This window comes from Leucopleurus acutus (genome assembly GCF_964270905.1).
Source record: "Leucopleurus acutus genome assembly, chromosome: 1".
In the NCBI taxonomy this organism is placed as follows: domain Eukaryota; kingdom Metazoa; phylum Chordata; class Mammalia; order Artiodactyla; family Delphinidae; genus Leucopleurus; species Leucopleurus acutus.
The window spans coordinates 66,999,558-67,014,003 of NC_139142.1; positions in this window are offsets into that span (position 1 = coordinate 66,999,558).

Here is a 14,446-nt window from a genome sequence, read left to right on the forward strand (position 1 = left end):
GGGCTGGGGAGTGGTGGTTCCCCGCGCACAATCCCCGCGGCGGGAGCTGCGGCGCCGGGAACGCGGGGCCCCGGAGAGCTACCAGGTACACGCGGCCCCAGAACAAACTTCCCAAATCTGTGCTCCCGTTGAAACAAAGTTCGTACTTCTGAAGTCACGCCAACCTGGGTTGGATAAACGCATGCCCTGTATTTGTTAGAAACCCCATCAGCGGACTGGTTTTTCTTCGGATTTTAGGGATCCAGCCTTCCGACTTTGTTTCTGCCACGGTCGGATTTTCCCCGGGGTCTCCATTTACTGTCATGGGTAGGATCACGCTTGGGAGGTGGCCCGGACCCTTCTTTACCTTTGCCTTTTCTTCTTTTCTAGATCAGGAAGGATTTATGACTGCCTTTCCAAACTCCCAGACCTGGTGTCTGTTGGGATTGCACAGATCTCAGATGTGGTAATATGCTCTTCCACCCCTCTCTTTCTTTCTCATCCTGGTAACTTTTCACATGAGGAAACGGGAGAAAGCAGAATTCACGTGGAGTGTAAAGTGACACAGGACCTGCAAGGCAGCTGAGGAACCACCCCCAGACGCAGGAGAGGGGGCACGATTTCGTTTTTTAAAAGTTTTATTTAGTCCAAAGAATAGGATTTTAGTTAGGTCTAAAGAATAACCAATAATTTATATACCGTAAAATCCATCCCTTTTCGGTGATTTCCACGATTTTTAGTAAGTATACAGAGTTACGCAGCCATCACCATAATCCAATTTTAGGACACTTCCAGCACCCCCAAAAGGATCCCTTCTGGCCATTGGCAGCCAATCCCTTTTCCCGCCCTCAGCCCTAGGCAACACCAATGTAATTCCCGTCTCTAAAGATTTGTTTTTTATGGATATTTCATATAAATGGAATGATACAATATGTGGCTTCTTTTACTGAGCATAATGTTTTTGAGTTTCATTCATGTTGTAACATGAATGAGTTCTTCCTTCCTTTTTATTGCTGAATAGTATTCCTATACGTTTTATGTTAGGAGGGAAACATACCACCACCACCTGGAAGCCAAATATGGTAGTGGTTTTACAACTATCCTTTCAATCTGGAATGAGTCAGTATTACACCAGGCAGCTGCGGAGGGGCAGGCCGGCGGTGTTGATTTCATTCCCTTTACTATCTGAATGTCTTTTGGAGAGAAAGAGACTGAATAACATTTGTGGACCAGGAGGTTTTTGATTCTTATTTTCATGGCTGCCTTAAAGATTTAATCCCTCTCATGGTAGAGAGAGTTGCCCTTTTCTTAGAAACCCAGCAATGTAGCCACCACCCCTGATATTTTCCTTGGGAGAAATGTTAGGCCTTCAGGACCGTTAAAGCTGTCTTTATCACTATTGCTTGCTGCGTGTCCTCAATCAGGTTTGGATAACCTCCTCCAATTAGGCTGGGCAAATTGTAGTGATGCTATATAATTAGGGAGAGTTCACCTCCAGGAAAAAGACTAGCACTCCACAGCTCAACCCAAATGGCTAAAAGGTGCTGCTCTTCAGAAATCCCACAAGGCTCAGCCCTCCTGTGATGTAATTTCACCGAGCCATTTAGCAGAGCCAGAACTATGCAGCTATTTCCATCATTGACCCTGAGTCTGTGACTATTAAAAAATAAAGGAAATACCTCACTGAGTTTCATTGGTTGTTTACCCAAAGATACAGTTTAATTATTTTGTTTTGAAACATTTAAGAGAAGTTAGTCTTTATTTTTCTAGTTTGAAAGACTAACCATGTGGAGTGGGGATGAGATTTCTCATTCTCACTTAGTTTGTATCTCAGGCTCACCATAAGCATATTGAGAAAAAAAATATCTGAACTTAAGTGGTAGTTGCTTCTGCTGTGGAAACATCTGAAGAAGAGACGGAAAGTCAAATAAATCTGGGTACGATTGACTTAAAAAGACAAATTGTTAAAATTATAGTTTTGTATTCAACTGGGTAACATTTCAGGGTATTGTACTTCTAGGATGCCTAGTTAGTTTATGCTGCTTTATATAAGAGTATTTGATATTCGAATTTTAGACTAACTCTCTGTAGAGTGGTGGATTCCTAACTGGGCTGCACAATGGAATCACCTGGGGAGCTTTAAAAAGCACTGAATCCTGGGCTTCCCCGGTGGTGCAGTGGTTGAGAGTACGCCTGCCGATGCAGGGGACACGGGTTCGTGCCCCAATCTGGGAGGATCCCACATGCTGCAGAGCGGCTGGGCCCGTGAGCCATGGCCGCTGAGGCTGCGCATCCGGAGCCTGTGCTCCACAATGGGAGAGGCCACAACAGTGAGAGGCCCACGTACCACAAAAAAAAAAAAAAAAAAAAAAAAGTACTGAATCCTGAGTCCCACCCCAGAGATTCTAATGTAATTGGTCTGGGTCAGGGCCAGGGCGTTAGAATTTTTTAAAGCTCTCCAGGTGATTCTAATGTATTGCCCAGAGGGCCTAATACTTAGGTCAATGTTAGAGGTTAAACGAATAATTCTAATTTTTCATTCTTCTTTCATTATCTTTTCATTAAAATTCCACCTTAAATGTGCCTACTGCGTTCCCCTGTTAAAACATGGAAGCATCTTCTGGCCTGATGGCTCTTTGAAAACGATCCTTAACAGAAAGATTGTAAACTCATTTTCAAAAGCAATTTTCCCTGAGTGTAGTGTCTGATCACATGTCTAACTTTGTGCAGAATGGGCTGGCATTGGGAAGGGAGTGGGCTGCCTCTCAAACTGATACCCTAGGTGGCATCTTCAAGCTTTAGGATGAGGCTGCAAAGAGTTTCTCAAGAATAGTCGGGTTCTCTGAGTGGACTTGGCTCATTGTCTACATAGATAATCTCTAGTTTATGGGTCCCCTCTCTTCTGTTTTTATCTAGGTATGAATCTGGTGTTACCCAGAAGTTTTTATGTTTTTGTTTTTGGTATTTTGTTTTTATTTTTTAAAGGAATATCAGTCCTGTCCCACGCCCTATACCTTTAACCTCCCCTGCAAACTGTTACTTAGCTAATGCAGTGCATAGTGATTTGATTTTATTTTGGTTATGGTGATCTTAAAGTGAGTTTGTTCCCTTTTAGGAAGTGTATGTTTGTCCTGCAGTATCCCATAAGTCTCTATGGTTAGTTATAGAGCATTAGCAGTTTGTAAACTCCTATCACCTATGTTATTTGACCCACATTGATGTTTATTTCGTATCCTTTTTCCTGCTCGATTCCTTTCCATTGTTCACATGTGATACTAAGCAAGTATGTACATCTAGCCTTTCAGTTTTTGATGATTTCTAGCAATAGAATAAATGTTCACAGCCTCTGAGGAGTGAATATTAAAAAGTTGACTCAGAGATAGCCTTATGACCACGAGCAATCACTTCCTTTTTCTGGGCCTTAGTTGCCTTTCCTATAAAGTCAAGGAGACTAGACCAAGTGATTGGAAGGGACCTCTGACTGGCTGAATTCTGTGGCTGGGCATTGCTCCCTGGGCACATATAGCCTTCAAGGGCTGTGCTGTTTCTGGGGTTTGGAAACCTTAGGAAACACTGGCTGTGCCAACTACCTCCCAGCACTCATCCCTTCTTATGGAAGGTCTCTTGCTATTCACCTCTCACTGCTAAACCGTGGCCTGGATCATGTTTGCCCCTTATTTACCAAGAAGTAATGGAGGTCACATTGCCACCGAATGCCACCGGAATGCCTTCCTAAGCGAGGAAAGCTGTGACAGGGAACATATATTCATTGTATAGGCCCAGCACACGTCCCATGCAAGCTCCTGAAGGTGAAGGATCTTTCTCTCATGTTCATCACTGCACCTCTAGTCCCCAGTGACGTGTCTAGCACATAATAGGTACTCAAGAAATATTTGTTAAATGAATGAGTCAATCCCATTGTCTTGTCATTTGCTATATTGTTTTTTAAAAAGTTAACTTTTGAACAGTTTTAGGTTTATAGAAACATCGATTAGACTAGAGTTCCCATATACCCCACATCCAGTTTCCCCTGTTAACATCTTACATTAGTATGGCACAGTTGTCACAATTCATGAACCAATACTGACACATTTTTTAAAATAAATTTATTTATTTATTTTTGGCTGCATTGGGTCTTCGTTGCAGTGCACGGGCTTCTCATTGCGGTGGCTGCTCTCGTTGCGGAGCAGGGGCTCTAGGCACACAGGCTTCAGTATTTGTGGCATGTGAGTTCAGTAGTTGTGATGCACAGGCTTAGTTGCTCCATGGCATGTGGAATCTTCGCAGACCAGGGATCAAACCTGTGTCCCCTGCACTGGCAGGCGGATTCTTAGCCACTGCACCACCAGGGAAGTCCCAATACTGACACATTAACTAAAGTCCATATTTTCCGCAGATTTCCTTAGTGTTTACCTAATACCCTTTTTCTCTTCCAGGATCCTATCCAGGATACTGCATAACATTTAGTCAGCATGTCTTCTTAGACTCCTCTGCACTGTGACACTTTCTCAAATGTTCCTTATTTTGATGACCTTGAGAGTTTTTTAAAAAAATTATTTATTTAATTTATTTATTTTTGGCTGCATTGGGTCTTGGTTTCTGCACATGGGCTTTCTCTAGCTGCGGCAAACGGGGGATACTCTTCATTGTGGTGCACGGGCCTCTCATTGCAGTGTCTTCTCTTGTTGCAGAGCACAGGCTCTAGGCATGCGGGCTTCAGTAGTTGTGGCACGTGGGCTCAGTAGTTGTGGCATGCAGGCTCTAGAGCACAGGCTCAGTAGTTGTGGCACATGGGCTTAGTTGCTCCACAGCATGTGGCATCTTCCCAGACCAGAGCTCAAACCCGTGTCCCTTGCGTTGGCAGGCGGATTCTTAACCACTGCACCACCAGGGAAGCCCACCTTGACAGTTTTGAAGAGTACTAGTCAGGTATTTTGTACAGTGTCCCCCAGTTGGGATTTGTCTGATGTTTTTCTCATCATTAGACTGGGGTTATGTGTTTTAGGAAGGAGGACCACAGAGGTAATGTAACACATCACATCAAGGGCACCTACTATCAACATGACTTAGTCCTGTTGATGTTGACCTTGGTCACCTGGATGAGGAGTGTTTGTCAGGTTTCTCTACTGTAAAGTTGCTCTTTTGTTCCCCGTTTCCATGTTGTCCTCTTTGGAAGGATGTCACTATGTGTAGCCCACACTTAAGCAGTAGGGAGTTAAATTCAACCTCCTTGAGGCCAGAGTAGCCTACATAAATTATTGGGAATTCTCCTGCAAGGAAGATTTGTCTCTTCTCCCCTGTTTATTTCTATACTGTTTGTTTTTTATCTATGGCACTTCTTCTCCAAAAGGCTGTAAGCTCCTAGAAGGCGGAGACCATTCCATGTGCTCCTCTATGTTCCCAATGACTTGCACGATGCTTTGGAGTACAGACTAGATGCTCAGTCAACAGTGTAAAGCGTGGTCCATAGCTTCCAGTCCTGGGAATTTTCTGCTGATGGCTTATCCTTCTTTCTCACTGTGAGATTTGGGCCAGAAAGTTGCATATTTGGTTCTCAGCAAAGGTATAATCAAAATGCTAAAATAATAGTGATCCTGACACTGTAACAAGCTCTTTATATGTGTTATCATAGAATCTTTGTAACACACCTGGGAGGTGGAGATCATCCTAATTTCATAAATGAAGATACTAATGCCCAGATTTATTAGAAGACATGTCCCAAGTCACACAGGTAGAAAGCAGAGCCAAATCGGGGTCTCTAAAGCCCATGCCTTTAACCACCAGATTATACCGTCTTTTCCCTCGTAATAGCCAAATAAAGCCACATGGAAACGTTTGAATAAATGCCAGAAAGTGAGGGAAATGACAAGGACTATAAGAATATGGAAAAGGAAGAAATAAGTCCTTTAATGGAAGTGCCTGGTAACATCTTCCAGGAATGTGTGGCCCTTGAAATCTGCTATAAAATTAGTACATCCTCAGAGAAATGCATAATTGGTAGGTTAGCATAACAAAATAATTAGAAAATATTATTATGCATTCCAAACACAACACAACAGGTTCGGCTCATACTATTAACATTCAAGTCAAATAATAATTTCTTTTTTTAATAAATTTATTTATTTTTTAGCTGCGTCGGGGCTTCGTTGCTGTGCGCGGGCTTTCTCTAGTTGCGGCGAGTGGGGGCTACTCTTCCATGCGGTGCGCGGGCTTCTCATTGCAGTGGCTTCTCTTGTTGCAGAGCACGGGCTCTAGGCGTGCCGGCTTCAGTAGTTGTGGCACATGGCTTAGTTGCTCCATGGCATATGGGATCTTCCCGGACCAGGGATTGAACCCGTGTCCCCTGCATTGGCAGGCAGATTCTTAACCACTGCACCACCAGGGAAGTCCCTTCAGCTGTTTTTAGATTGAGTTATTTAAGATCAATAGTTTTTTAATTGTAATAAAAGCTGTTACATGACTATAGCTAATTCAAATTATTATGCATTAGGCCCAAGAGTTGCATTTGGGGTTTTAGTTTTCTTCCTTAAAAAAAATTGTTATGAACATTTTCAAACATATGCAAAAAGTAGATAAAATATTACAGTGAATCCATCTATTAACCAGTTTGAACAATGATCAATTTATGACCTGTTTTGTTTTTTCCATGTCCTTACCCCTGATTATTTTGAAGAAATCTCAGACATTATAATCTTGAATTTCTAAAGATCTTTCTGTAAGAACTCTCTTTTTAAATATAACAATATTAATATTATCATACCTAAAAAATTAATAATTCTTTAACAATTAGCCACTTAGGGTTTATATTGCTTCAGTTTTCTTACAAATTTTATATTTAAATGGATCATTTGCTGAATGAAGATAAAAATAAGGTTTGTACATTATAATTATTTGATGCGTCTCTTAAGTCTCTTTTGATATTTAGGTTCTCCATCTTTCTTTTAAAATTTTCTTTCTTTATCTGTTTGCGTTTTATTGAAAAATTCAGATAATTTTCTGCAGCTTTCCTCATGGTTTGTATTTTGCTGATTGTATCTCCACGGTGTCATTAAGCATGTTCTGCTGTCCCCTGTATTTCTTATAAATTTGGGAATTAGCTATAGAGGCTTGATCAAATCAGGTAATTTTGTTGTTGTTCTTGTTGCTGTATGTATGTGTACTACTTTATAGATGGCACTTTGTACTTTTTTCCCCTCCAAGTGAATCAGATTAAATTTATTTAAGTCAATGACTGCCAAACTTATCCAACCATAGGACTCTTTCAAAAATAACAAATAAAATCTCTTGGGACTTTATTGCTCATATTTAATAAACAGTCGTCAAGTGGGTAAGAGGATCATTTATATTCTGTAGGACAGGCAGTTTGTATTTTAAAGCATCAGAGATACAATGTTTCCTTTTGTGATGTTATCAGCCATTGGTAAGCATTGTCTTAATCCATTAATTTAGTGGACCTTACAAAGTGGTGATATTCTTAATTTTAGCATTCCTTCTTCATTTATAATGTGGAGTACTTCTAAAATGAGAATCCTCTCTTTTTTTTTTTTTTATCCCAAGATACAGATCTTATGGGAAAGGCAAGATAAATGCTTCATTTTTTTTTAACATCTTTATTGGAGTAAAATTGCTTTACAATGGTGTGTTAGTTTCTACTTTATAACAGAGTGAATCAGCTATACATATACATATATCCCCATATCTCCTCTCTCTTGCATCTCCCTCCCACCCTCCCTATCCCACCCCTCTAGGTGGTCACAAAGCAACGAGCTGATCACCATGTGCTATGCTGCTGCTTCCCACTAGCTATCTATTTTACATTTGGTAGTATATATAAGTCCATGCCACTCTCTCACTTTGTCCCAGCTTACCCTTCCCCCTCCCCGTGTCCTCAAGTCCATTCTCTATGTCTGCATCTTTATTCCTGTCCTCCCCCTAGGTTCTTCAGAACCACTTTTTTTTTTTTTTTTTTAGATTCCATATAGCATATGGTATTTGTTTTTCTCTTTCTGACTCATTTCAATCTATAAGACAGACTTCAGGTCCATCCACCTCGCTATAAATAACTCAATTTTGTTTCTTTTTATGGCTGAGTAATATTCCATTGCATATATATGCCACATCTTCTTTATCCATTCATCTGTCAATGGACACTTAGGTTGCTTCCATATCCTGGCTGTTGTAAATAGTGCTGCAATGAACATTGTGGTACATGTCTTTTTATGAATTATGGTTTTCTTAGGGTATATGCCCAGTAGTGGGATTGCTGGGTCATATGGTAGTTCTATTTTTACTTTTTTAAGGAACCTCCATACTGTTCTCCATAGGGCTGTATCAATTGACATTCCCACCAACAGTGTGAGAGGGTTCCCTTTTCTCCACACCCTCTCCAGCATTTATTGTTTGTAGACTTCTAGATGGTGGCCATTCTGACTGGTGTGAGGTGATACCTCATTGTAGTTTTGATTTGCATTTCTCTAATGATTAGTGATGAGCATCCTTTCATGTGTTTGTGGATAATCTGTATATCTTCTTTGGAGAAATGTCTATTTAGGTCTTCTGCCCATTTTTGGATTGGGTTTTTTTTTTTCTGTTATTCAGCTGCATGAGCTGCTTGTAAATTTTGAATATTAATCCTTTGTCAGTTGCTTCATTTGCAAATATTTTCTCCCATTCTGAGGGTTGTCTTTTTGTCTTGTTTATGGTTTCCTTTGCTGTGCAAAAGCTTTGAAGTTTCATTAGGTCCCATTTGTTTATTTTTATTTTATTTCCATTTCTCTAGGAGGTGGGTCAAAAAGGATCTTGCTGTGATTTATGTCATAGAGTGTTCTGCCTATGTTTTCTTCTAAGAGTTTGATAGTTTCTGGCCTTCCATTTAGGTCTTTAATCCATTTTGAGCTTATTTTTGTGTATGGTATTAGGGAGTGTTCTAGTCTCATACTTTTACATGTGCCTGTCCAGTTTTCCCAGCACCACTTATTTAAGAGGCTGTCTTTTCTCCACTGTATATTCCTGCCTCCTTTATCAAAGATAAGGTGACCATATGTGCGTGGGTTTATCTCTGGGCTTTCTATCCTCTTCCACTGATTTATATTTCTGTTTTTGTGCCAGTACCATACTGTCTTGATTACTGTAGTTTTGTAGTATAGTCTGAAGTCAGGGAGCCTGATTCCTCCACCTCCGTTTTTCTTTCTCAATATTGCTTTGGCTATTCAGGGTGTTTTGTGTTTCCATACAAATTGTGAATTTTTTTGTTCTAATTCTGTGAAAAATGCCAGTGGTAGTTTGATAGGGATTGCATTGAATCTGTAGATTGCTTTGGGTAGTAGAGTCATTTTCACTACGTTGATTCTTCCAATCCAAGAACATGGTATATCTCTCCATCTATTTGTATCATCTTTAATTTCTTTCATCAGTGTCTTATAATTTTCTGCATACAGATCTTTTGTCTCCTTATGTAGGTTTATTCCTAGATATTTTATTCTTTTTGTTGCAATGGTAAATGGGAGAGTTTTCTTAATTTCACTTTCAGATTTTTCATCATTAGTGTATAGGAATACCAGAGATTTCTGTGTATTAATTTTGTATCCTGCTACTTTACCAAGTTCACTGATTAGCTCTACTAGTTTTCTGGTAGCATCTTTAGGATTCTCTATGTATAGTATCATGTCATCTGCAGTGACAGCTTTACTTCTTCTTTTCCAATTTGGATTCCTTTTATTTCCTTTTCTTCTCTGATTGCTGTGGCTAAAACTTCCAAAACTATGTTAAATAAGGGTGGTGAGAGTGGGCAACCTTGTCTTGTTCCTGATCTTAGTGGAAATGGTTTCAGTTTTTCACCATTGAGGACGATGTTGGCTGTGGGTTTGTCATATATGGCCTTTATTATGTTGAGGAATTCCCTCTATGCCTACTTTCTGCAGGGTTTTTGTCAGAAACGGGTGTTGAATTTTTTGAAAGCTTTCTCTGCATCTATTGAGTTGATCATATGTTTTTTCTCCTTCAATTTGTTAATACGATGTATCACATGATTGATTTGTGTATATTGAAGAATCCTTTGCATTCCTGGGATAAACCCCACTTGATCGTGGTGTATGATCATTGTAATGTGTTGTTGGATTCTGTTTGCTAGTATTTTGTTGAGGATTTTTGCATCTATGTTCATCAGTGATATTGGCCTGTAGTTTTCTTTCTTTGTGACATCTTTGTCTGGTTTTGGTATCAGGGTGATGGTGGCCTCGTAGAATGAGTTTGGGAGTATTCCTCCCTCTGCTATATTTTGGAAGAGTTTTAGAAGGATAGGTGTTAGCTTTTCTCTAAATGTTTGATAGAATTCGCCTGTGAATCCATCTGGTCCTGGGCTTTTGTTTGTTCGAAGATTTTTAATCACATTCTCAATTTCAGTGCTTGTGATTGGTCTGTTTATATTTCCTTTTTCTTCCTGGTTCAGTCTTGGAAGGTTGTGCTTTTCTAAGAATTTCTCCATTTCTTCCAGTTTGTCCATTTTACTGGCATATAGTTGCTTGTAGCAATCTCTCATGATCCTTTGTATTTCTGTACTGTCAGTTGTTACTTCTCCGTTTTCATTTCTAATTCAGTTGATTTGAGTCTTCTCCCTTTTTTCTTGATGAGTTTGGCTAATGGTTTATGAATTTTGTTTATCTTCCCAAAGAACCAGCTTTTAGTTTTACTGATCATTGCTATCATTTCCTTCATTTCTTTTTCATTTATTTCTATTTTGATCTTTATGATTTCTTTCCTTTGTAGTTTATTTGTTTTTCTTTCTCTAATTGCTTTAGGTGTAGAGTTAAGTTGTTTATTTGAGATTTTTCTTGTTACCTGAGGTAGGATTGTATTGCCATTAACTTCCCTCTTAGAACTGCTTTTGCTGCATCCCCTAGGTTTGGATTGTCGTGTTTTCATTGTCATTTGTTTCTAAATATTTTTTGATTTCCTCTTTGGTTTCTTCAATGATCTCTTGGTTATTAAGTAGTGTATTGTTTATCCTCTATGTGTTTGTATTTTTTACACATTTTTTTCCTGTAATTGATATCTAGTCTCATAGCATTGTGGTCGGAAAAGGTACTTGATACGATTTCAGTTTTCTTAAATTTACCAAGCCTTGATATTTGACCCAAGATATGATCTATCCTGGAGAATGTTGCATGAGCACTTGAGAAGAAAGTGTATTCTGTTGTTTTTGGATGAAATGTCCTATAAATAGCAATGAATTCTATTTTGTTTAATGTATCATTTAAAGCTTGTGTTTCCTTATTTATTTTCATTTTAGATGATCTGTCTGTTGGAGAAAGTGGGGTGTTAACATCCCCTACTATGATTGTGTTACTGTCTATTTCCCCTTTTATGGCTGTTAGCATTTGCCTTATGTATTGAGGTGCTCCCATGTTGGGTGCATAAATATTTACAATTGTTATATCTTCTTGGATTTATCCCTTGATCATTATGTAGAGTCCTTCTTTGTCTCTTGTAATAGTCTTTATTTTAACGTCTCTTTTGTCTGATATGAGTATTGCTACTCCAACTTTCTTTTGATTTCCATTTGCATGGAATATCTTTTTCCATTCCCTCACTTTCAGTCTGTATGTGTCCCTAGGTCTGAAGCGAGTCTCTTGTAGATAGCATATATACAGGTCTTGTTTTTGTATCTATTCAGCCAGTCTATGTCTTTTGGTTGGAGCATTTAATCCATTTACATTTAAGGTAATTATGGATATGTATGTTCCTATTACCATTTTCTTAATTGTTTTGGGTTTGTTATTGTAGGTCTTTCCCTTCTCTTGTGTTTCCTGCCTAGAGAAGTTCCTTTAGTATTTGTTGTAAAGCTGGGTTCGTGGTGCTGAATTCTCTTAGCTTTTGCTTGCTTGTAAAGGTTTTAATTTCTCTGTCGAATCTGGATGAGATTCTTGCTGGGTAGAGTAATCTTGGTTGTAGGTTTTTCCCTTTTATCATTTTAAATATGTCCTGCCACTCCCTTCTGGCTTGCAGAGTTTCTGCTGAAAGTTCAGCTGTTAACCTTATGGGGATTCCCTTGTGTGTTATTTGTTGTTTTTCCCTTGCTGCTTTAAATATTTTTTCTTTGTATTTAATTTTTGATAGTTTGATTAATATGTGTCTTGGCATGTTTCTCCTTGGATTTATCCTGTATGGGACTCTCTGCACTAAATGCTTCATTTTTTTTTTTTTTTTTTTTTTTTTTTGCCATAGGCGGGCCTCTCACTGTTGTGGCCTCTCCTGTTGTGGAGCACAGGCTCTGGACACACAGGCTCAGCGGCCATGGCTCACAGGCCCAGCCACCCCGCGGCATGTGGGATCTTCCTGGACCGGGGCACGACCCGTGTCCCCTGCATCAGCAGGTGGACCCTCAACCACTGCGCCACCAGGGAAGCCCTAAATGCTTCATTTTTACACCTTATTTGCCAATTCAAAATAATAGACTGACAGAGACTGGGGGTCAGGAGGAAAGGGGAGTTAGTGTTTAATGGGTATAGAGTTTCAATTTGGGAAGGTGAGAAAGTTCTGGAAATCGATAGTGGTGATGGTTGCTTAATAATGTGAATGTACTTAATGCCATGGGTAAAATGGGAACATTTTATGTTATGTGTGTTTTACTTTAATAATTTAAAAAAAAATTTTATTTGTTTTGGCTGTGTTGGGTCTTCATTGCTGCATGTGGGCTTTCTGTAGTTGTAGCGAGCAGGGGCAACCCTTTGTTGTGTGTGGGCTCTAGGCATGCGGGCTTCAGTAGTTGTGGCACGTGGGCTCAGTAGTTGTGGCACATGGGCTATAGAGCACAGGCTCAGTAGTTGTGGCACACGGGCTTTGCTGCTCCGCGGCATGTGGGATCTTCCCAGACCAGGGCTCGATCCCGTGTCTCCTGCACTGGCAGATGGATTCTTAACCACTGTGTCTCCAGGGAAGCCCTATTATTATTATTTTTTTTTGCGGTACGCAGGCCTCTCACTGCTGTGGCCTCTCCCGTTGCAGAGCACAGGCTCTGGACGTGCAGGCTCAGCAGCCATGGCTCATGGGCCCAGCCGCTCCGCAGCATGTGGGATCTTCCTGGACCGGGGCACAAACCCGTGTCCCCCGCATCGGCAGGTGGACTCCCAACCACTGCGCCCCCAGGGAAGCCCATGGGAAGCCCTATTTTAATAAATTTTTTAAAAAATATTTATTTATTTATTTGGTTGCGCTTGCTCTTAGTTGTGGCAGGCAGGCTCTTTTTTTTCTCTTTTCACTGATGAAAAATATTTTTAATAATAACAAAGACCTGATCATATATGTTACAATCATATAATTATCATGTATCAAGGAAACAGAAGCAGGTTTGGGGGAATGTTGAAAGAACCAAGTAATAGTGTCAACAACAACAAATAACTCAGAAGTTACATAAGTTGGGTTGAAAGCCACATGCACAAACTGGACTATTTGCTTAAGTTTTAAATGAAATTGGGGGCTGTTCCAGTTCCTGTCAGGCTGACAAACTAGTAGGGGCTGCCAGCTCTTCCCCAAGCGGCAGGCTCTTTAGTTGAGGCCCGCCTGCTCCTTTGTTGCAGAAGGCAGCCTCCTTAGTTGTGTCTCACTGGCTCCTTCGTTTTGGCACCTGAGCACCTAGGTTGTGGCATGCAGACTCTTAGTTGTAGCATGCCTGTGGGATCTAGTTACCTGATCAGATATCAAACCCGGGCCCCCTGCATTGGGAGCACAGAATCTTATCCACTGTGCCACCAGGGAAGTCCCTGTAATAAGGTTTTTTTTAAACATTGGTTGGTTTCCGTACACCTTCTAAAGGTGACTGAGTTTGTTTGTTCTTGTCTTTTTTGTTTAAGTGTTATTAAGAACTCATGGATTTTAGCATATTTAATATGTTTCAGTCTGTTGTATTATAGTTATTATCCTCATTCATGCTCAAATTGGTACATTTTTGATCTGTGACACCTTTTCTAGTTTGCTTCTGAGTCCTTTTGACATTGACTCTAGTAGTCTTTGATAGCTTCCTTCCTCTCTTGTATGACAATATGTTCCAGGCTCATCATGAAAATTTCCTGCCCAAGACGTGGAATTAACTAGTTCACCAAGGAACTCTGGTTCATTTTAATGGGAAATGGTATTTAGAGATTATAATCTAGGTGCTAAGCATGCTCATTGATACTGAGTTGGTCGTCGTTTCTAGGCCTTTCTTAGTGGACAGAGATAGGGATAATTATTATTTTCTTTCTAAACTACTTGGTAAACCAAGTACCCATGGTTTCATGTGGGTACTTCCAATTCCAACTCAGGACCATAGGGTGTTTACTTAAACTCATTCATTTTTACTTCTTTGTTATTTTTCAAACATACTTAAAAATCTCAATTCTCCAGAGATATCAGCCTATAACCTTATGAGGATTCCCTCATATAAGAGTCTTTGTTCTTCTCTTGCTGCCTTTAGAAATCTCTCTTTATCTTT